Source organism: Macaca nemestrina, chromosome 2 (genome assembly GCF_043159975.1).
Source record: "Macaca nemestrina isolate mMacNem1 chromosome 2, mMacNem.hap1, whole genome shotgun sequence".
Classification (NCBI taxonomy): Eukaryota; Metazoa; Chordata; class Mammalia; order Primates; family Cercopithecidae; genus Macaca; species Macaca nemestrina.
In genome coordinates this window covers 164,682,380-164,705,579 of record NC_092126.1, presented here as the reverse complement: position 1 = coordinate 164,705,579, position 23,200 = coordinate 164,682,380, and the positions used below count along the sequence as shown (strand labels likewise).

General features: G+C 37.9%; 1 protein-coding gene across 3 annotated transcripts in view; it reads right to left on the bottom strand.

Moving 5' to 3' along the window:
* The window catches only part of LOC105470347 (immunoglobulin superfamily member 11), a 268,851-nt gene that overhangs the window by 157,424 nt on the left and 88,227 nt on the right, over window positions 1-23,200 (bottom strand). The window lies entirely within an intron of this gene.

The following is a 23,200-nucleotide window of genomic DNA, read 5'->3' as shown; positions in this document are numbered from 1 at the left end:
ACCAACCAGAAAAAACGCTGGACCAGATATATTCACAGCTAAATTCTACCAGACATAAAAGAAGATCTGGTACCAATCCTACTGAAACTATTCCAAAAAAAAAAACAAAGAGAAGAAGGACTCCTCCCTAACTCATTCTATGAAGTTAGCATCATTCTGATACCAAACCTAGCAGAGACACAACAACAAACAAAAACATTCAAGCCAATATCCTTCATGAACATAGATGCAAAAATCCTCAGCAAAATACTAGCAAACCCAATCCAGCATCACATCAAAAAGCTAATCCACTGTGATCAAGTAGGCTTTATTCCTGGGATGCAAGATTGATTCAACATACACAAATCAACAAATGTGATTCATCACATAAACAGAACTGAAAACAAAACCCAAATGATCATCTCAATAGATGCATAAAAACTTTTTATAAAATTCAATTATCTCTTCATGTTAAAAACCCTCAACAAACCAAGCATCAAAGGAATATACCTCAAAATAAGAGCCATCTATGACAAACCCACAACCAACATCATACTGAATGGGCAAAAGGTGGGAGAATTCCCCCCTTAGAACTGGAACAAGACAAGAATGCCTACTCTCACCACTCCTATTCAACATAGCACTGGAAGTCCTAGCCAGAGCAATCAAGCAAGAGAAGGAAATAAAAGGCAGCCATATAGAAAGGAGAGGAAGTCAAACTCTCTCTTTTCACAAATGATATGATTCTATACCTAGAAAACCCCAAAGTCTCTGTCCAAAGGCTCCTAGATTTACTTTAGCAAAGTTTCAGGATACAAAATCAATGTACAAAAATCAGTAGCATTTCTATGTACCAATAACGTCCAAGCAGAGAGCCAAATCAAGAATGCAATCTCATTCACAAGAGAATAAAATACCTAGGAAGGCAGCTAACCAGTGAGATGAAAGATCTCTACAACAAGAATTACAAAACACTGCTGAAAGAAATCAGAGATGGCACAAACCTATGAAAAACCATTCCATGCTCATGACTAGAAAAACATCAATATTATTAATATGGCCATACAGCTCAGAGCAATTTACAGATTTAATGCTATTCCTATCAAACTAAGGCATTTTTCATAAAACTCAAAAAAACTATTCTAAAATTCATATGGAACCAAAAAAGAGCCTGAGGAGCCAAAGTCATCTCAAGGAAAAAGAACAAAGCCAGAGGCATCACACTACCTGACGTCAAGTACTATACTACAAGGATACATTAACCAAAACAGCACGGCACTGGTACACAATCAGAGACCATGACAAATGGAACACCAGCACAACATGGTACTAGTACAGAAACAGAGACCATGACCAATGGAACAGGTTAGAGAACCCATAAATAAAGCCACATACCTACGACTGTCTAATCTTTGACAAAGTCAACAACAAGCTAAGGGGAAAGGACTCCCTGTTCAATAAATGGTGCTGGGATAACTGATTAGCCATATGCAGAAGATTGAAGTTGGATGCGTTCCTTTCACCATTTACAAAAATTAACTCAAGATGGATTAAGGATTTACATGTAAAACCTAAAACAATAAAAACCCTAGAAGAAAATCTAGGAAATACCATTCTGGACATAGGCCCTGGCAAAGATTTCATGATGAAGACTCCAAAAGCAATTGCAACAAAAAGAAAAATTGAAAAATGGGACCTAACAAAACTAAAGAGCTTCTGCAAAGCAAACAAAACTATCAACAGAGTAAACTGACAACCTATAGAATAGGAGAAAATATTCACAAACTATGCATCTGACAATGATCTAGTATCCAGAATCTATAGGGAATTTAAACAAATCAACAAGCAAAAAACAAATAACCCCAATTAAAAATGGGCAAAGGACAGAACAGAAGTGAACAGACATTTCTCAAAAGAAGACATACAAGTGGCCAAAAAGCACGTGAAAAAATGCTTCACATCACTAATCATTAAAGAAATACAAATCAAAACCACAATGAGACACCATCTCACACCAATCAGAATGACAATTATTAAAAAGTTTTAAAAAATAGGCCAGGCGGGTGGCTCATGCCTGTAATCCTGGCACTTTGGGAGGCCGAAGTAGGCAGATCACCTGAGGTCAGGAGTTCAAGACGAGCCTCATCAACATGGTGAAACCCCGTCTCTACTAAAAATACAAAAAATTAGCCGGGTGTGGTGGCAGGTACCTGTAATCCCAGCTACTCGGGAGGCTGAGGCAGGAGAATCACTTAAACCCCAGGAGAAGGAGGTTGCAGTGAGCTGAAATCACACCATTGCACTCCAGCCTATGTGACAGGAGTGAAACTCCGTCTCAAAAAAAAAAAAAAGTTAAAAAATAACAGGTGTTGGTGAAGCTGCAGAGAAAAAGGAATGCTTATACTCTGTTGATGGGAACGTAAGTTAGTTCAGCCACTGTGGAAAGCAGTATGGAGATTTCTCAAAGAACTTAAGAGAGAACTACCATTCAATCCAGCAATCCCATTATTGGGTATATACCCAAAGGAATGTAAATCATTCTTTCATAGAGATACATGCATATGTGTATTCATTGCAGTGCTATCCACAATAGTAAAGACAGGAATCAACCTAGATGCCCATCAGTGGTGGACTGTATAAACAAAATGTGATGCATATATACTATGGAATACTATGCAGCCATAAAAAAGAATGAAATAATGTCTTTTGCAGCAACATGGATACAGCTAGAAGTCATTATTCTAAGCAAATTAATTAAGGATCAAATACCACATGTTCTCTTTTGTAAGTGGGAGCTAAACAGTGAATACACGTGGATACAAAAAAAGGGAACAAAAGACACGAGGGCCTACCTAAGAGTGGAGGGTATGAGAAGGGTAAGGATCAAAAGACTACCTATCAGGTACTACACTCACCACCTGGGTAATGAAATAATTTGTACACCAAACCCCAGCAACATGCAATTTACCCATGTAACAAACTTGCACATGTACTGCCTTGAACCTAAAATAAAAGTTGGAAGGAAATTAAAAAGGGTTAGGTCAAATTGCAACCCTACTAAGTAATTATTTATCTATCAAATTGCATATCTGCCTCCATAGGCAATTTTTCTTAAATCATATTTCTAATGTTACATATGACTCCTAAACTGTTTAGCTGAAACTCCTAGAAGTTTCCCTTTTATAATTTTTCTGTGCTTAGTAATGGAAGCTTTGATTCTTTACACTCTGAGGATTATGGGAAACATTTTTTCTTTATTCTTGAATATGCTTCTATTAATATATTCTAGCATCATATTGGCTTTTAATAATACCACAATTCTATGATCCCTCTCATGTTACTCCAAAAAAATTATGGACATTTGCAAACCACAGCTTTGTACCAATCAATATGACAGTGTGCAAAAAAGTAAACACTATCCATACAATTTCAGCCGACAGATTTTCTTCTCTTATTTCTTAATAACAGTGGGAAGTCTTCTGCAAGAACAAGTAACATTGAAGAGACAAAGCCCAGAGAGGAGGGGCAAAAGCCTGAGATGGTGTATTTTTAGTCATTTTGATTAAATTATGGAGATGTGAAGTTGATATTTTATTGAAGGGGAACAGGGAAGTCTATGTAAATGTTTGCAGATGAATAATTAATGTGACTTTCCTACATAACTAGACCTTTAATTAAAGCCACTGTGAAACAAAGAAAGAACCAAAGAGCACAATTATTATAGCAGCTAATTGTAACTTTCCTATCCTAAGTACTATTTGAAAGTCCATGCTTAATTTGCATCTTTAAAGAAAGATAGCCCAGACCCAGGGTGACAGTTGCTTTTTATCCCAGTTTAATTCCCTGCAAATCAAAAAATCTATTAATATATTAATGAATTTCCTCCTACTAAAATTTTACCCAAAAAGTTTCAGGGTTTATTTAATTTTTTTTTCAATGTATTAACTTTCATTTTAGGGCAATATATTGGTGCCTCTCAGTAACTTAGAAAGTAAAATGAATACTCAATGTTTTTAAACACTAATTGTGTAATGTGTTGTTTCACCTGTTATTTACAACAGCTGATTGAGCATTTGACTGTCTAGGGAGTATTTTTCATATCTTTCATATTTTATTCTTTATTATCTCCTTCTTACTTTTCATCCTCACAATCCCATTTTTCATCTGTTTCTCATCTGCTCATTTTTATTCTCCTATTTCTTTTACTTCTACTTTCGTCTCTATCTTTCCATCTGCCTTGCCTCTCCTCATAATCTTATCCTTTACTTCTTTTCCCTCTACTTTTTATTGCTTCTTGTTCCAGATATTCTTTTTCCCATTCTGCTTCTTTGTGCTCTACTCAATCATTATCATGACCATAATACCTAGGTGAATACTGAATCCACAAGGGCAGCGTGGGTCCGTACCAGCTCCAAAGGTGACAGTCCTTTGGTAGAGTATTTTATATATACTAAGCATGGACTAAATATACATAAAGATATAAAGAACTGTCCCATGTCTTACAGCTCTTTTAAAAAGCCATTTTCTAACATACACTGGATTTGTATTTAGGAATTCTAGTCCTGGTTTTCAGCAATTACAAACTGTATGCCCTTTGGCACATTACTTTACCACAGGGAGCCTCAATTTCCTTACTTATAAAATGAGAGTTGTCTGGGATTTCTAAAGACCCTTTCAGTTTTATGATGCTGTTACTTACTCACACCTACTTGTGATGACAGGTAGGAAGATTTAAATCTTACTACTTCCATGGGTATTTGCTTGTCCAAATAAATCTGTGTCTGGTGGAAATTTATGAAATATATTTTGGGACAAGAAACCTCCTTTGGGACAAGAAACACTTCTTGGCCTGTGAAGCCAAGGTAAGCAGTGAGAATGAAGAATAGGGAAAAAAGGGAGTTTGAGGTCACAGTACCCAGACGACCTGAAATGTAGGAAACTCCAATGTGAGAAATTATAAAGCCTAACCCTCTAATCCCTCCTACATTCAGAATCCTGAGATCTTCAGATAGAGAAACTTCCTGCTTCATTTAGTTTGCCTATAGTTAGCTCCAGTCCTGAAATCTGACTATGTAAACACCTTCCACTTGTAATTATTTATATTCACTTTATTTATTCAGACCTCTTGCTAATTGAAATGTAATGGCTTACCAAAAACTAAAATGAATATAATAAGTTGTAAAATGTAATAGGTAAGAAAAAGTGGCAACATAAAAGTAAGATAAAATGTGAAGTTAGGACATATACTTTATGCCATAATATCCTCCACACTTAACTACAGATTGGCCAGAAGTCTGGCTCTGAGATTCCTGGCAGGCAATGTGAAGAGGAATATGATCGGTTATAAAATACAGAGTCTCTAAAAGGTAAATAAAACAATAGTTTATAACCAGCAGAACTATTACAGGTTATAAGAATAGAGAAAAATCTTCCATGAGTATTGATACAGAAAATAATACATAATGAATTAAATCCTATCCTCGATAACATCCTTACAATCAATACAATAACATGTTTTATGGGTTACATCTATACTATTCTTCCACAGATAAATTACATCAAAGTTCAATATTTATCTTTAAATTTCATAAAGTTCAACAGCAATCATGCTCATCATGAAATATTTCAGATTAATGTCACTGTAAGTTTCATTGGTTGCAATATCAAATTCAGTTTGTGTTTAGTCTTTAGTGTTTGTATGTTCAAATATTTTTAACAAAAAATTAAACTTTACTGAAATCTTAAGGGAAGAATCTAGGAGGGTAAACTTTCTCTAAAACCATCAACTTAGCATGCTTCTATGACTAAATCTACATAAAAAGTAAGGTTTTCAAATATAAAACAAACAAAAAAGTTATTTTGTCTCAAGGGAGTATAAAAAGAAAAATACCAGTAAAGATTATATAGACTTAAAATCAATTGTTAGGGCTATGTTTTAGGACAAAACTATAATCAAGCAGACTAAATTGACCACTTATTCAAGTATAGCACCATAAGCTGTGGGTCCTTTCATTGATTGCTCCAGATACTTATCTTCCTAGACTAATTCTTTTTTGGGGGGAGCGTGGACAGCATCTCAATCCTGTTGCCCAGGGTGGAGTGCAGTGGCACGATCTTGCTGCGGCCTCGACTTCGTGGGCTCAGCCCATCTCAGCCTCACGAGCAGCTTGGACTACAGGAGCATGCCACCATGCCCAGCTATTTTTATGCATTTTTAGTAGTGACAGGGTTTTGCCATGTTATCCAAGGCTCAAGTAATCCTCCCGCCTCGGCCTCCCAGAGGGCTGGGATTACAGGCATCGGCCACTGCACCTGGCCAGACTATTTCTATGTAGTAATTTATTCCCACCTCCTTTCCTATCCCTCCTGGGAATAACTGACCTAATTGATCTATAGAACAAACACTCTTACCACAAAGATCACACACACATACATACACATGCGCACGCACACACACACACAGAGTCATGTACCACATAATGATGTTTCAGATAACAGACCTCATATATGATGGTGGTCCTATAAGCTATAATAGAATTGAAAAATTCCTATCGCCTAGAGACATGTAGCCATTGTAACATCTTAGTGGAACACATTATTCACCAGTTTGTGTAAACAAACCTACTGCTCTGCTAGTCATATAAAATATAGCACATACAATTGTGTGCAGTACACAGTATTTGCTAATGATAAACTACTAAGGTAATTGTTTATGTATTTATCATACTATGTTTTGATCATTATTTTAGAGTACACTTCTATTTATTTATTTTTTAATTTAATGTAAACAGCCTCAGACAGGCCTTTCAGGAGGTATTATAGAAGAAGGCATTGTTATCACAGGAGATAACAGCTCCCTGTGTGTTACTGCCCCTGACGACCTTCCAGTGGGACAAAGTATGGATGTGGAAGACAGTGATATTAGTGATCCTGACCCTGTGTGGGCCTAGGCTAATGTGTGTGTTTGTGTCTTTGTTTTTAACAAAAAAGTTTTAAAAGTATAAAAATAGAGGAGTGGGCAAGATGGACAACTAGATACAGCCAGGAAGTGCTGCTCCTACAGAGAAAGACAAGGATTTTGTCTAAACCAACATAATTTGAACAGATCTTTGGAGAAAAGACACCAAATGTGGATGGTGAAAAGGCACAAACACTGAGGCTGAAGGTAAGGAAGCTGGGAAGCTGGGAATCTCGCGTGGGGTGCCTGAATGCTAGGACTGGTTTCCTGCCTCGAACCGCGCTTAGGGAAAGGGTGAGTGAAGAGGATGGGGGACTTCCCACTTGCACCACGGACCTCTGGGATCCTAGCTGCAGGAGACCCCACATCCCTCACGAATGCTTGAGCTAGCAGGGGCATTTCCCCAGAGATTAGACAGAAATGGACCTGCAGCAAGCATGTGAGGGGTAGTTCCAGTGGAGCACAGCCACAAGCACCCACTCCCACCTCAGGCTGCCCATCTCCCTCTCGAGTCTCCCAGCTAATCACCGGGAAGAAAGCAGGGCTTGCTTCCACATGGGACTGGGGCACATCTGTCCTGCAGTCTTGCCTGCCAGCCAAACCTTCCAGGGCTCCTCCCTGGCTGCCCTGCAGAAGCGTGCAGGCTCTGCTGCCCAACCTGGGTCCCTTGCTTCACCTGAGTGCATTCTGGCAGTTTGTAAGCCCTTCATATCCCTCGGTGCACCCAGAACCCAGCCCTGAGGGCCTGGAGGAGGAAGCCACAAGCAGGTCCTGGTGTTCCAGGGTTGTGGCCAGTAGCTCCAGACTGCTAAGACAGGATCTGTGCCCAGCACTTGAGCTGGGGAGGAGTCCACATTCTCAGAAAGCAGAAAGGGCTGAGTTGCACAGGTGCACAGGCTGGTGTGGAACCTAGGTATACCTCCTTCCACAGGGCTTGTCCGATAAGGGTGTGGCCTAACTCCCTACTAGACCTCTTCTGGAGGGAGCCTCGCCACCCAAAAGACCTAATAACAACAACAACAAAATTGTAGGCACAGTGCCAATGATGGGAGGTGGCTCCCCCAAGGCTCAAGAGTGGAGCTGGTGAGGTCACCTCTCTCCCTCTCGTAACACAGAACACAGGTGCAAATGTGAGGATACACAAAGAAGATGGGTAGCTGAGTAACAACCTGGTGCCCATTTTCTCAAGCGTCACCTACTGGATCGTGGCCCAAATGACAATGTCAAAAAACTAATTCTCCCACCTGTGAAACTAAGAGCAAGAATTTAACAAAGACCCTGTACAAAGTTTTAGCCCTCTGAAAACTTCCATAAATGAAGCCAACTGACTGTGTACTCAAATGTACACCACAGTTAAGAAATAAAAATCAGTGCAAGAAATCTGGCAATTCAAAAAGCCAGAGTGTCCCCCTACCTCCAAATGAGCCCACTAGCTTCCTAGCAATGGTTCTTAACCAATCTGAAATGTCTGAAGTAACAGATACGGAATTCAGAATCTGGATGACAAGGAAGCTCATCAACATCCAGGTGAAAGTTGAAACTCAATCCAAGGAAGCCAAACAATCCAAGAAAATGGTTCAAGAGCTGAAAGATGAAATAGCCATTTTAAGAAAACCCCAAACTGAACTTCTTGAGCTGAAAACTTCCTTAAAATAATATAATAATACAATCTGAAGTGTTAACAGCAGAATAGAGCAAGTTGAGGAAAAGATCTCAGAGCTTGAAGACCAGTTCTGTTCATGGTGGATGGTGTCCAGGTTCTTGGCGTCTTGAACAAAGAATCAGACAAAATACACAAAGCAAGGAAGGAATGAAGGGTTTTATTGAAAAGGAGAAAGTACACTCCATAGTGTGGGCCTGAGTAAAGGGGCTCAAAGGCCCTGTTACAGAATTTTTGTGAGTTTCAATAGTCTCTACTTGGGGTATGCCCTATGTAAATGAAAAGGATGAAGTAAAGTTACAGTTACAAAGTCATTTACAGAGTATGCCCTTTGGAGAGGATATTTCCTGTTATAGCTGAAGTGTGAATCGGCTTTATGTTCCCTGCCTTTGGACCCTATTTTCCTGCCTCAGTTCTTCAAATAAACTCAGTCAGACAAAAATAAAGAACTTTAAAAAAATGAACAAAATCTCTGAGAAACAAGGGATTATGTAAAGAGACCAAATCTATGACTCACTGATATTCCTAAGAGAGAAGGAGAGAGAATAAGTAACTTGGAAAACATATTTGACGATTCAATCCATGGAAATTTCCCTAATCTTGCTAGACAGGTTGACGTGCAAATACATGAAATACAGAAAACCCTGACCAGACACTATACAAGTCACCATCCCCAAAGAACAGTGTCATCAAATTCAGCAAGGTCAACGCAAAAGAAAAAGTCCAAGTTGGAGGGGGAGGAAGAAAAAGAGAAAGTCTTAAAGATAGCTAAAGAGAAAGGTCAGGACACCTACAAGGGGAACCCCGTCAGACTAGCAGCAGACCTCTCAGCAGGAACTTACAAGCCAGAAGAGATGGGGGCCTATTTTCAGCACTCTGAAAGAAAACAAATTCCAACCAAGAATTTCATATCCCACCAAACTAAGCTTCATAAGTGAAGGAGAAATAAAATTCTGTCAGGACAAGCAAATGTTGAGGGAACATGTTTCAACAAGATAAGCCTTACAAGAAGTCCTTAAGGGAGTACTAAACATGGAATCCAACACCTGCGACCACAAAAGCACACTTATGCACCTAGCCCACAGGTACTATAAAGCAACTACTTAATCAAGTCTACATAACAACCAGCTAACAATATGATGACAGGATCAAAACCATACATATCAATACTAACCTTGAACGTAAATGGGCCAGAAGCCCCACTTAAAGGACAAAAGTGGCAAAATGAATAAAAAGACAACACTCAACTATCTGTTGTTTTCAAGAGACCTATCTCACATGTAATGACACCCACAGGCTCAAAGTAAAAGGGTAGAGTAAGATCTAACATGCAAATGGAAAGTAAAAAAGAGCAGGAGTTGCTATTCTTATATCATATAAAACAGACTTTAAAGCAATAAAAATTAAGAAGGACAATATGGAAAATAGCGTGGAGATTCCTTACAAAAGTAAAAGTAGATCTACCATTTGATCCAGCAATCCCACTAGTAGGTATCTACCCAGAAGAAAAGAAGTCATTACATGAAAAAGGTACTTGCACATGCATATTTATAGCAGCACAATCTGCAATTGCAAAAATATAGAACTAGCCCAAATGCCCATCAATCAATCAATGAGTAGATAAAGAAAATGTTATACACACACACACACACACACACACACACACACACACACACCATGGAGTACTACTGGCCCATAAAAAGGAATGAAATAATGACATACACAGCAACTTGGATGGAATTGGAGACGATTATTTTAAGTGAAGTAACTCAGGAATGGAAAACCAAATATCATATGTTCTTACTCATCTGTGGGAGCTAAGCTATGAGGACGCAAATGTGTAAGAATGATACCCTGGACTTTGGGGACTTGGGGGAAAGGGTGGGGGATGGCAAGGGATAAAATACTACACATTGGGTACAATGTACACTGCTCGGGTGATGGGTGTACCAAAATCTCAGAAATCACCACTAAACAACATATTTATGTAATCAAATGCCACCTGTTCCCCCAAAACCCTACTGAAATAAAGTAAATTTTTAAAAATTTTAATAATAAATAAGGAAAAAAGTTAAGAAGGACAATGAAGGGCATTACATAATGATAGAGGGTACAATCTAACAAGATGACTTAACTCTCCTAAATATATACCCGCTCAACATTGGAGCACCAAGATTTGTAAAACAAGTTCTTCTTGGCATACAGAAGACTTAGACAACTATACAACAATCATGGGAGACTGCCACACCCCACTGACAATGTTAGATGAATCACTGAGACAGAAAATTAACAAACTCTGGACTTAAACTTGACACTTGATCAATTGGACCTAATAGACATGTACAGAATACTCCACCCAACAACCACAGAATATACATTTTTCTCATCTGCACATGGAACATATTCTAAGATTGACACATGCTCAGTCATAAAGAAAATCTCAATAAATTCAAAAAAAATAAAATCATACCAGGAACACTCTGTGGACCATGGTGAAAAAAACAACAAAACAAAACGGAAATCAATATCAAGAAGATCTCTCAAAACTACACAAATACACGGAAATTAAACAACTTAACTTCTAAATAACTGAGGGAACACTGAAATTAAGGCAGACGTTTTTAAATTCCTTGAAATTAATGATAATAGACACACAACTTACCAAAATCTCTGGGATGCAGCTAAAACAATGTTAAGAGGAAAGTTTTACAGCCCTAAACACCTTCATCAAGAAGTTAGAAAGATCTCATATTAACAACCTAACTTTGTGCCTAAGGCACTACAGAAAAAAAAAAAAAGAAAGAAAAGTAAAACAGGAAAAACCAACCCCAAAGCTAGCAGAAGAAAAGAAGAAACAATTAAATTTGAGAAGAACTTAATGAAACTGACATGCAAAAATCCATACAGAAGATCAATGGAACAAAAAGTTGGTTCTTCAAAAAATAAATATGATTGATAGACTGCTAGCTAGATTGACAAAAAAAAAAAAAGAGAAGATCCAAATAAACACGATCAGAAACGGCAAAGACAGTATTACAACTGATCCCACAGAAATACAAAAGAAAGATTCTCAGAGACTCCTATGAACAACCCTATGCACACAAATTAGAAAATTTAGAGGAAATGGATAAATTCCTGGAAGCACATAAACTCCTAAGATTGAATCAGAAGAGACTGAAACCGTGAATAGAGCAATAACAACTTCTAAAATTGCATCAATAATAAGGAACCTACCAACCATAAAAAGCCCTAGACCAGATGCATTCTACTGACATACAAAGAATAACTGATACTAATTCTGCTGAAACTATTCAAAAAAAATCGAGGAGTAGGAGCTCCTCCCTGACTAATTCTATGAAGGCAGCATCAGCTTGATGGAAAAATCTGGCAGAGACACAATGAAAAGAGAAAACTTCATATCAATATCCCTCATTAACATAGATGCAAAAATCCTCAGCAAAATGTTAGCACATCAAGTATTTCACCTTCAGTCATTAGCACTGTACTTTTTTGGACACTTCCCAGGGATTACACTGCATCAGCTCCATGTCAGTGGAATGAGCTCTGACTCAAACACACTACCATGGAGAACTCCCTGAAGAAGCTGCTGGCCATTTACACGTGTGGGCTTCGGAGACCCTTAAACCAGACTATTAAACTTACTCTGGTTGAAAACACTTCTTAGGAAAAATTTATGTCAGTAAATGCCCGTACCCAACCACATTTTAGGATGACAAATCCTTAGTAACCACCAGGCATCTTCAATATCAATACTGAAAGCAAAGTATTGTCCTCCACATTAATTTGGGGCTCAGCAGCAGTTTACTTCCCTCTAGTGAACTTCCAGAAAGTTCACTAGATATTTTCATAAAGCTTTGACAGTCAAAAAGCCTAGGTTCCTTTTCTGTCAGGGGTCTGACATCATCAGAGGTAAAGACAGGTCCCTAATGCCAGCAAACCACTTGCCTTTGAGCTTTCTCAGTGTAGGGACTATGGTTTATTCAACTCTCTGATTCTCGTACCCAACTCATACTGTGTGGCACAAATAGTAGGCCCAAAAGAAGGCTTAACCTGAATTGAATATATGAATAATTTATCATGAGAAATAGAATATCCAAGAGTATTTATACATCTCAGCTAATCAACATGAGCACTTCTAAGGGAGAAATCCAATTAAGATCAGAAGATAGCCTAGATTCAATCAGAAAATAGGATCTTAACAGATTATAAGAGACATTTTCATAAAGGTGCAGTATCTTGGTAAATTACCTCATGAGGTATAACATGTAGCAGGAATATACTGGCCAAACTAATGATATTAATAGTTATAGTTGATAAAAATTTTGATATGTGAAGGAGTGGAAATACAGCTTCTCCATTTTTTCAAGTCCCCACACAAAATGTAAAGAAAAACTACATAGCGAAGTAAAAAAACAACAACAACAACAACAACCACCAAAAAATGAGTAATATTTATTTACTAATTGAACAACAAGGTACTCCTATAAACCACAACATACAAATGGGTAGTGGTGAACCACTGACAGCCAGAACACCTGGATGGTATTAGCATTTGTTTGGTAGGAAAGATGAAGAAGTAATTAGGCACCTTCTGACAGATATAACAACAGAATCCTTTTATCAGTTCATGTCTTCCAGGAAGGAGATGCTGAAAAAGAACTAGGAGTGCTAGAGAAGGGTGGAACAAAGAGAGAATCTGCTGTGAGTGCAATCAAAATTGAACAGATTAGGAAAAAAGGAACGAGAATATCCATGCCAAAGTAGGGTAGGTGAACAAAGCCAGAAAATCCCAGGGAGCAACTCTATTTCTTTTTTTTTTTAGATGGAGTTTCACTCTTGTTGCCCAGGCTGGAGTACAATGGCGCAGTCTCGGTTCACTGCAACCTTCACCTCCCAGGTTCAAGCAATTCTCCTGCCTCAGCCTGCCAAGTAGCTGGGATTACAGGCTCCTGCCACCACACCCAGCTAATTTTTGTATTTTTAGTAGAGATGGGGTTTCACCATGTTGGCCAGGCTGGTCTCAAACACCTGACCTCAGATGATCCGGCTGCCTCGGCCTCCCAAAGTGCTGGGATTACAGGTGTGAGCCACCGAGCCTGGACAAGTCTCTATATTTTTAACACCAGATAAAGGAAGGAGTTCTGTAATATTATGAAAAAGTTTCCTAAAACCCACCCTATTCCAAAAGTTCAGGAAAACTAATTTCACATTGAAAAATGAGCTAAAGAAAAGTATCAAAGTAAAAACTCAAACAAAATTGGTATTTGAAAAATGACAATAAGAAGCTGAATCTGATACATACACACTTTGGATGGTTCATGCTCATATCTGAGAATGTATAGTCTTTGTTAATACCTTCTCCTTCACACTAATAACTATGGACTATAAAAAATCTGGCACAAAGAGAATATACACAATATTTCCAAGAACTGAACAATGAACCAAGTAGATATACAAGGGTCAGAAATAACAAGAGAGCTAAAATATTCACATGGTGGCCTTGCCTGACTCTGTTATCTGACATGGTAGAGGTGACCTTATCGTCAGCCTAAAAATCCACATTCATTCTTCAAGTCTCAGCTGAAATATCGTTTACTTTCCCAAGGTAGAGTACAGTCAGGGATTGTGAAGGGTCTAGGATTCTACCCTACTTACAAGCTAACAAATTAACCTATTACTGTTCATGGATCTTGGCAGAAGACATGAGATTCCTAGATAGGGACAAAGGATTTCATTACTTATAGCAAAAGTAGTAGCCAAAGCTTCATGTTCATGCCAGTTCCTCGCATCCTCCAAGTCTCACAGAAAAAAACAACATTGAGTTAGGGACCGTGGCCTACACATGCAGTAGGTTGCCTTACAGGAGAGAAACACTAAAGTTGGAGATTCAGCACTTTTACAGTAAGCAAGCCTATTCTTTGGGGGAAGAAATTACCTTAACCCTCAAGGTTGCATGCTGTAAACCCAACGCTGCGAATGGCTTAGGTAGAGATAAATCAGAAACTTTCATTCTTGGTATACCCAGAAGGAGTATACAGGGATACTCAGGGCCCATGGAAGATTGTGTCTTATAAACTTCTTTATTTTTTACTTATCTTATATCGTGCTCTAACTATCCACTTGCATGTCTTTCAAGTATACTTAGAACTCCTTAAGGATGAAAACTGTTTTATTTATTTATTTATAGTTAACTCCAGCAACTACCTAGCACAGTGTTTAGTACTTAGTAGAAACTCTACGAAAACAATGAATGTATTGAATAAACTCTATCATGGTTACGGTGACTTGGCTTTCAAGCACTCTTCTTGATGGGAGAGTACCTACTGGTGGGAATACTCACCCTCAAGGCTTTATTAACTGGTCTACCCCTTATGGCCCAGGCTTTTGGACATACACATGGAAGTGGGAAACATGGCTCTGACTTCAAGTAGAATATATATATACACACACACACACACATACACACATATATACACACACGTATATAACTACATATATATACATGCACACACATATATACATATATACATGTGTATCTATACACACATATCCAGCCATATACCATATATATGGCTGTAAATTCTTAAAATGAAATGTAAGCTATATTAATGATAATACAGTCCAGAAATACCAAGGAATCTTCAAATGGAGAAAAGCAACTGAACTACACTACTTCATCCTGTCTGAGACTCTTTCAACTCCTTTGAATCTTCTTGCAGATTACTAATGCCATCATCACATGTGCCTCTGCGTTGTGAAGTTGTGCTATTTTGTGCTGCCACCTCTATTATTCTTTCACATTTCTCTTCTACTTTTAAGATTTATTACACTGGATCCACCTAGATAATCAAGGATAATCTCCTATTTTAAAGTCAGATGGTTAGTGAACTTAATTTCATCTACAACCTTAATTTCCTTTTGCCATGTAACAGGACATTTACAAGCTCCAGGACCAGAATGCAGACATCTCTGGGAGCCCCTATTTTGTCTACCATAATACCATTCTCAAAAAAAGGAAATCGCTGTCAGAAGTTGGGAAATATTAGGGAGGAATGCATCATCTCCACTACTTCGGATGTTTCCTTCCCTGGAGGAGCTCAGTAACTATAATTACGGCATCTCTGCTCACAGGAGACGAAATGGTTTATCTTATTGGTAAATTGGGCATGCTTGGCTCAGAACCTCCCATTTTTCCTCTGGGGAGCAAACTGCTTATGGAGAGCACACACGTCACTACTCCTCCAGGGAATCTACCCCAGCAAGCACAGGTCGGGGGTGAGGCTCACCCCACACCTAGCCTTCCTGGGGTGGAGAGGTAGAGAGCGCCTGCTAACTTGGGGACTTGATATCATTTGGCTAACAAATCCTCCAGTTTGGCCTCTATCAGAGTGTGATATTTTGACCCCATCACCCAACTCTTTTGTTTTATTCCTCAAACCGTTCAATAATCCAGGTGGAAAAGGAGAGTACCTTTATTGAGACTCCATTACAAACCTCAAGAGAAAGCACTTACTTCATATGATGCTGTTTATTTTTCCAAGAAGTCTCATTTCTCCATATGTGATTGGTTTTTTTGAGGAAAGGTCTTGCTCTGCCACCCAGGCTGGAGTGCAGTGGTGCAAACACAGCTTACTGCAGACTCAATCTCCCAGGTTCAAGCAATCCTCCCACCTCAGCCTCCCAAGCAGCTAGGACCACAGACACGTGCCACCACATTCACCTAATTTTTTTTTTTTTTTCAGAGAGACAGGGTCTCGCCATGTTGCTCAGGCTGGCCTCCAAGTCCTGGGCTCAGGCAATCCTCACACCTCAGCCTCCCAAAGTGCCGGAATTAAAGGTGTGAGCCACCACACCCAGTCAATTTGGTTTTCTTTTGGAGAACAAAGCTTATGTGGGAAACAGTACAGTACAGTGATGAAGTATGCAGGTGTATTAAAACCACCTTAGTTCAAATGCTGACTCCATCATTTATGTCGTGTGATGTGTGGCAGATTACTTAACCTTTTCTGTGCCTCTGTTTCCCACCTATAAAATGGGAATACTAATTCTTACTTCTTAGAATGTGAATAGTAAGTGATATAGTGGAAGCAAAACACTTAGAACAGTGCCTAACATATTATAAGCATTCAACACATGCTATGTATTACTATGTCTTATAACATATTTGCATACTCCATTGTATTTAGTATAGAAACACTAAAACAATTTTTTTTTTCATGAAACAGTGTTCTCTGAAGCAGGGACTATGTCTTATTCAGTTTTGTACCCTCAAGAACAGCACAGTGCCTAGCACAATAGAGATTAACACGTGTTTGCTGCATGAATAAAAGAAATAAGGAATGAAGACAAAAACTAAGTTAAGAAAATTGTTCTGCCATATAGCACAATTTGCTTTACTAAACTTAAAAGCCTTTACTAGGGATTAGTTTCCACTTGGCCAGAAAGTCAATAAAACATGTTTTTTAAATTAATGGAAAAGGCATTTTGTGCAATTTAGCATTGGAAACTGTGTATCAAAAGTAATCCCAAAGCATTTTTAGCTATTGCCTGATTCAATTATGAATCTTTGCTGCCCTCTAGTGGGAGAAAATGTAAAGCACACAAAGGTGATGTCCTCAATTGGCTGGCATATATTTTTTAAAAATCAAAACAACTTTTCTACTCTATCTTATATGTTTTCCAAAAAAAAGCTTCAAAACTTGCATTACTATCTCAGGTAACAAATTCTTTGCATTCATAATCTAGTCCCTTTGGGAAATCAGTCATATTAAGTATAATGTTTCACTTTTTAAAATATGCCCCAATTGTAACAAATTGCAAAATAAATAGGATATGAAAATTGGGGGAAAAAGGGTCACAGGTTCAGAATGACATTTAGAAGTATAACACATTTCAAGGGTACTTTTGTTCCACTATTACTTAAATGTTTGTGGATAATCCCTCTGGTGTCTAACCTCAGATTTTACCTCAGATTTTAATCCAATTTCAGATTAACCTCAGATTTTAATCCAATTTCAGATTACTGAAGTTCTGCAGAGGAGTCACAAAGAGTTCTCAATTCAATCCAGAAAATTTTCTGAGCACTGAGAATGTGCAAAAACTGGGAAAGGGAAGGTTAGTGTAGTATACCAAAACGAAAAATACATTATCTCTTCATGAAGGAAGGTACATGGACACAATACCACTAAGTAGAATGGAAAGCAAACTGTGAGAACATAATTCCATTGGTGGTACAAATTCAGAGACATGGGAGTACAGGGAAAGAAAGTTTGCTCTAGAAATGCTTCCCAAAGTAGATGGCAGATGAATGAGCTCTTTAAGGATACTTAAATCATCAACAAAAAAATAAAATAAAAGTTACTTCACATAGATGGAAAAAGGTAAACTACTGCACATTAGTAGAAAAGCACAGCTTGAATTTTGGGAAAGATGACGAGTCAGGTATGGCTGCAGTGGCAAGTGTATTCAGAAATCAAATAAGAAACAAGGGCTATTTAGAAATCATGGAGGGCCTTGAATGCCATCAAGAAATCTGGACTTTGATCTACCTGCTTTGAAAAGTTATTGAACATTTTACAAGAGGTCACAGTAAAATCCATGGCTTTAGAAAGAAACATTTTGCTGTGTATTAGTCCCTTCTTATCCACCAGTGATACATTCCAAGACCAGCAGTAGATGCCTGAAACTCTGGGTAGTATTGAACCCAATGTACACTGTATTTTCTCAATCTGATAACTGAGACAACTACTAAGAAACTAATGGGCAGGCAGAGTGTACAGTGAGGATACGCTGGACAAAGGAATGATTCATATCCCGGGTAAGACAGAGCGGGATGACATGAAATTTCGTTCTGCTACTCAGAGCTTCATGCAACTTAAAATATAAATTGTTTATTTCTGGAATTTTCCATTTGATATTTTTGGACTGCAATTGTGGGTAACTGAAACTTCAGAAAGCAAAAGTATGGATAAGGAAAAACTACTGCAGTTTCAAAGACAAACTGAAAAAGAGAAAGCCTAAAATCAAGACCAGTTTGAAGGCCACTGGTATCATCCAGAGATGAAAATGTAAACCACAGCTGTAATAATGGTGATAGAGAAAAAGACACGGATATAAGATGTTTCAGAAAAAGAACCAAAGTCACTCAACAGTGGGTTGATGTGGAGTGTTGGATAAGAGAAGATCCTTAGAATAAGAGAATGAAGAAGTCTCTGAGGCTTTGAGTCTAGGCAGCTAGAGAGATTCTGAAGCCAGTGTGGCAGAGATCACAGAGATGATGACAATTTGTCATTAATTCCCATATGTTGCCTATGTGTCACAGGTGGTTAAAGGACAAAATTGTTCTAGTATTCACTGCTTAGAAATGCTTTAGTTTACTATTTAAATAAGGAGTAGGGAGATCAAAAATCTGTAACTTCATACTCCAACTTATTTAAATTTATAAGAAAAATCCAAAAGTCACATAATGCCTCTGTGTCTTAGACTTTTCATAGGTAAAATAAAAGGGCCGGACCATGAGGCATTTCTAAGGTTCATTTTAGATCTAAAGTTTATGAGGTTGGGTCTTGTGATTAGTTAAGGATAAGTGCTATAAGTTACATCCAGGGGGCATCTGACAACCAGGTAATCTAGAGTTTATGAAAGATACGGAAACTGTTCACAAATATATAAAATCAAAAGTCATTGAATGGGATGAGATAACAGAATTCTATAGAGGGAAATGAAGAATGAATCCTGAGGACAGATCCATGGGAAACAGTAGAGTCCATCTTGTGGAATGCCACCTCCATCTATCTATCCAGTTACCCAAACTAGAAGAAACATAGATGTCTTTGACTCCTTTCTCTTCCTCACTACTCATCATTCTAACACCAAATCTGACTGATAATACTTCCAATCCATGCCACTGCCATTTGTCTAACATGGGCTATCATCATTTCTAACACAAATGATTTAAATAGCCTCTTTTTACAAATTTACTTTTAAAACTAAAAAAAGTTATATTTAACAGTAAAGCAGGCTGGGTGCAGTGGCTTAGACCTGTAATCCAGCACTTTGGGAGGCCAAGGCAGGCAGATCACCTGAGGTTGGGAGTTCAAGACCAGCCTGACCAACATGGAGAAACCCTGTGTCTACTAAAAATACAAAATTAGCGAAGACTGGTGGCACATGCCTGTAGTCCCAGCTACTAAGGAGGCTGAGGCAGGAGAATCACTTGAACCTGGGAGGCAGAGGCTGCAGTGAGCCGTGATCACGCCATTGCACTCCAGCCTGGGCAACAGGAGCAAAACTCCATCTCAAAAAAAAAAAAAAAAAAGTAAAGCATATACATACATGTCACAAAAATTGTTAAATTACCAAAAGGCATACAATAAAATGTATCCCTCCCTCCCCTGAGCATTACTGAATGGATATACCATCATTTATTTCACTGGTTCCAATTAATGGGCATTTCCCTGATTCGCAGTCCTTGGCTTCTACAAATGATGTTGCCATAAACATTTTTTCATATACCTTATTTCTCACATTTGCAAATATATCTGTGGGCTAACTCTAAGTGTATAACGTATTTAATTCTCTATTTCACTGGATGGTATCTATTGACACCACAGTATCAACAATGATTAAATAAATTAGTCTATTTCCATTTCATTTTCACTTTCTTCTTACTCCAGTACCTAACGTTAGTGAATTATAAGATTTGCCTTAGTACTTGTCTTTAAAGTTTTAAATATATTTACTTTCAATTACTTCATCTATATTTTAATTAATTTTAGCTTCTAATTATAAAAAGTGCTTACACTACCTCCTACTTTTTCTTCCCCTTTCCATCTTTTGTTTGTTCTATTATTTCCACTTTCTCAGAGTTTATAAAACAGATTCCTTTCTAACTGTAACCTCCATGTTTATTTTCACCTTAATTCTACATTTAATCATACCGGTACATCACTGCCACTCTTTTTGCCATAATTTCTTCATTTATCTGTGGTTGTTGAGGTTTTCCATCTGCTATAAAAATTCATGGAATTATATTCTCTGGGTTTTTGCATATTCAAAGATGTCTGCTATCTTTTCACTAAAAAGATAACTCATCTGGAAATGCATTTCTGGAATCCACACTTTCTCTCCTTAAGGAATTTTAAACATTATTCCATTGTTTCCTAGCATTGATTACTGCTGTGGAGAAGTCTGAGCCAGTCTGAATTACTTTCTTACATGAAATTAGGCTGTTTTGCCTAGTTGCATAAAAGAGTCTTAATCTTTGAGAAACAGTAATTTTGTTTGAACATAACATAAATGTTAACAATTCCATGTCAAGTTTTCCTGGGCTACAGAATACCATTTCCATACATATATCCAAGACATTTTTTGTTTCTAGAAAATATTTTTTAATTATATATCTAAATATTGCATCTAGTCCTTTGAATCTATACTCATTGTTATATATTGGACCTCCTTAACTTTCCTATCAATTATTTTTGTCCCTAATACTTCTAAATATTTTGTGGATTCTGCTTCATTTTTCTTGCTTTTCTTTATTCCATCTTCCGCATCTCCAAAGTGTTTTAAGTTATATCTAGTTTTCTTCGGGCTTCTTCCAATAAGACCTTTATTTCTAAAATAGTCTTTTAATTCTCCATTTCTTCCCTGAGCTCATTTGTCAAGTCCCTCTGTGGTCTTAGTACGTCTTCTGTGAGCCCTCGGAGTTCTTTGTTCTGAGTCCATATTTACAGAAGGAGTGCGTAATTAATGTTTGTTGTTTTGTTTTATATTTTAAATCATACCTGGCCAAATGTTTTTTTGTTGTTGTTTGTTTGTTTGTTTGTTTGTTTGTTTGTTTTGAGACGGAGTCTCTCTCTGTCACCCAGGCTGGAGTGCAGTGGCGCAATCTCAGCTCACTGCAAGCTCTGCCTCCCGGGTTCACGCCATTCTCCTGCCTCAGCCTCCTGAGTAGCTAGGTCTACAGGTGCCCGCCACCATGCCCGGCTAATTTTTTAGTAGAGATGGGTTTTCACCATGTTATCCAGGATGGTCTCGATTTCCTGACCTTGTGATCTGCCCACCTTGGCCTCCCAAAGCACCGGGATTACAGGCGTGAGCCATCACGCCTGGCCCAAAATTTTTATGTGATCTATGACAACTTTTATTCTGATGAGAGTTTTTCTTTCTCTGCTTGTTTTGGTGTCTACCGTTCCTTTCCTTCTTTTTTTTTTTTTAAATACTTATATAAATCCTGTGTTAATTCCTCTTCGATTACTACTCAAGTTTGAATGTGATGAGTTTTTCTTATGATCACTATTGGCAGGAGGTTTATAAGAGGAAGGAGCTAAGACCCTCCTTTCTGCTAAGCCAAAAATTTCTGGATTAGCAGAAATTCTTCCCAGTTGACAGTGATGTTTCTTATGACACAAGGTTATGCATAAAAGTTTCTTTTTTCTTTTTACTTCTCCAAAGTCATCAAAGATCAGTTGCCATAGGCTTGTACCCAATGCAGAGTCTCTTTCCTCCACCCTGTACTGCTAATAAAATAAAATGTAAAACTCAGATATGGCCTATTAGTGTGATTTTTCCCTCATTCCTACCAATCCTGCTTCTTACTAGTATTGACTTGAGTGGGTTAGGGAGGCTTCCACTACCATCTTCCCATAATTCCACATAAAATTGTTGGGTATTTCCCCAGTTTTGCTTGAGGTATACAGATGCGAGCAGCACCTAACTGCTCTTGGTAATGCCCCTTCATATATTGTGGCTAAGGTTTATAGGTTTCATCTAGTTTTTTTTAAAAGATGAAGTTTACATTTCTGTTTTTTGTTCTTCTTACCTTGGGTTGATTTCTGAGAGAATAGGAGGACAGTACCGTCTTTACTTGGCCATTTTTTAAATAGAAATTTCTATAATAAGGTCATCTTAGTCGCCCAATTTCCAATCTCTTCCTCAATCCATTTTTCCCAATTATAACTAGCATGATCTAAAGTGCAAGTCCAATTGTGTCAATACCCTGCAAGAAACCATTTGATGACTCTGCATATTCTTGGAATAAAAGCTAAACATCTCTGTATGTCCCCTGTCTACCTCTCCTGCCTCATCTATTATTACCCAGTCCCTTCACACTCAATATTACAGCATATTGAATTTCTTTTCGTTATTCAAACTCCCCGTAATCTGTTCTGCCTCCAAGCATGTAATATGCTCTTCTCTTTGCCTGGAATATGCTTCTCCTGACACTGATCACTCCCATTCACTTCTTAAATCTTAATAACCCTTCAGCTCTCAGCATAGTAATAATGAGCTTCCATTTTTTATTATTTACAAAAGCACTGTGCTAAGCAATTTCTATGTATTAACTCATTTATTTTCACAGCTAGCCAATGAGGTGAGTGCTATTATTGCCCCTATTTTAAATACAAGAAAACTGAACCTTTAAAAGATTATGAAACTTGTATAAGGAAACACAACTAGTAAATGTTGTAGCTGCGACTGAACTCCAGTACTCCAAAGGCCTTATAACAACAAACTGACTATACATTTTACTATATTTACGTCACTTCTCCTTACCCTTCAGCTTTGGGTTATGTGCTTCT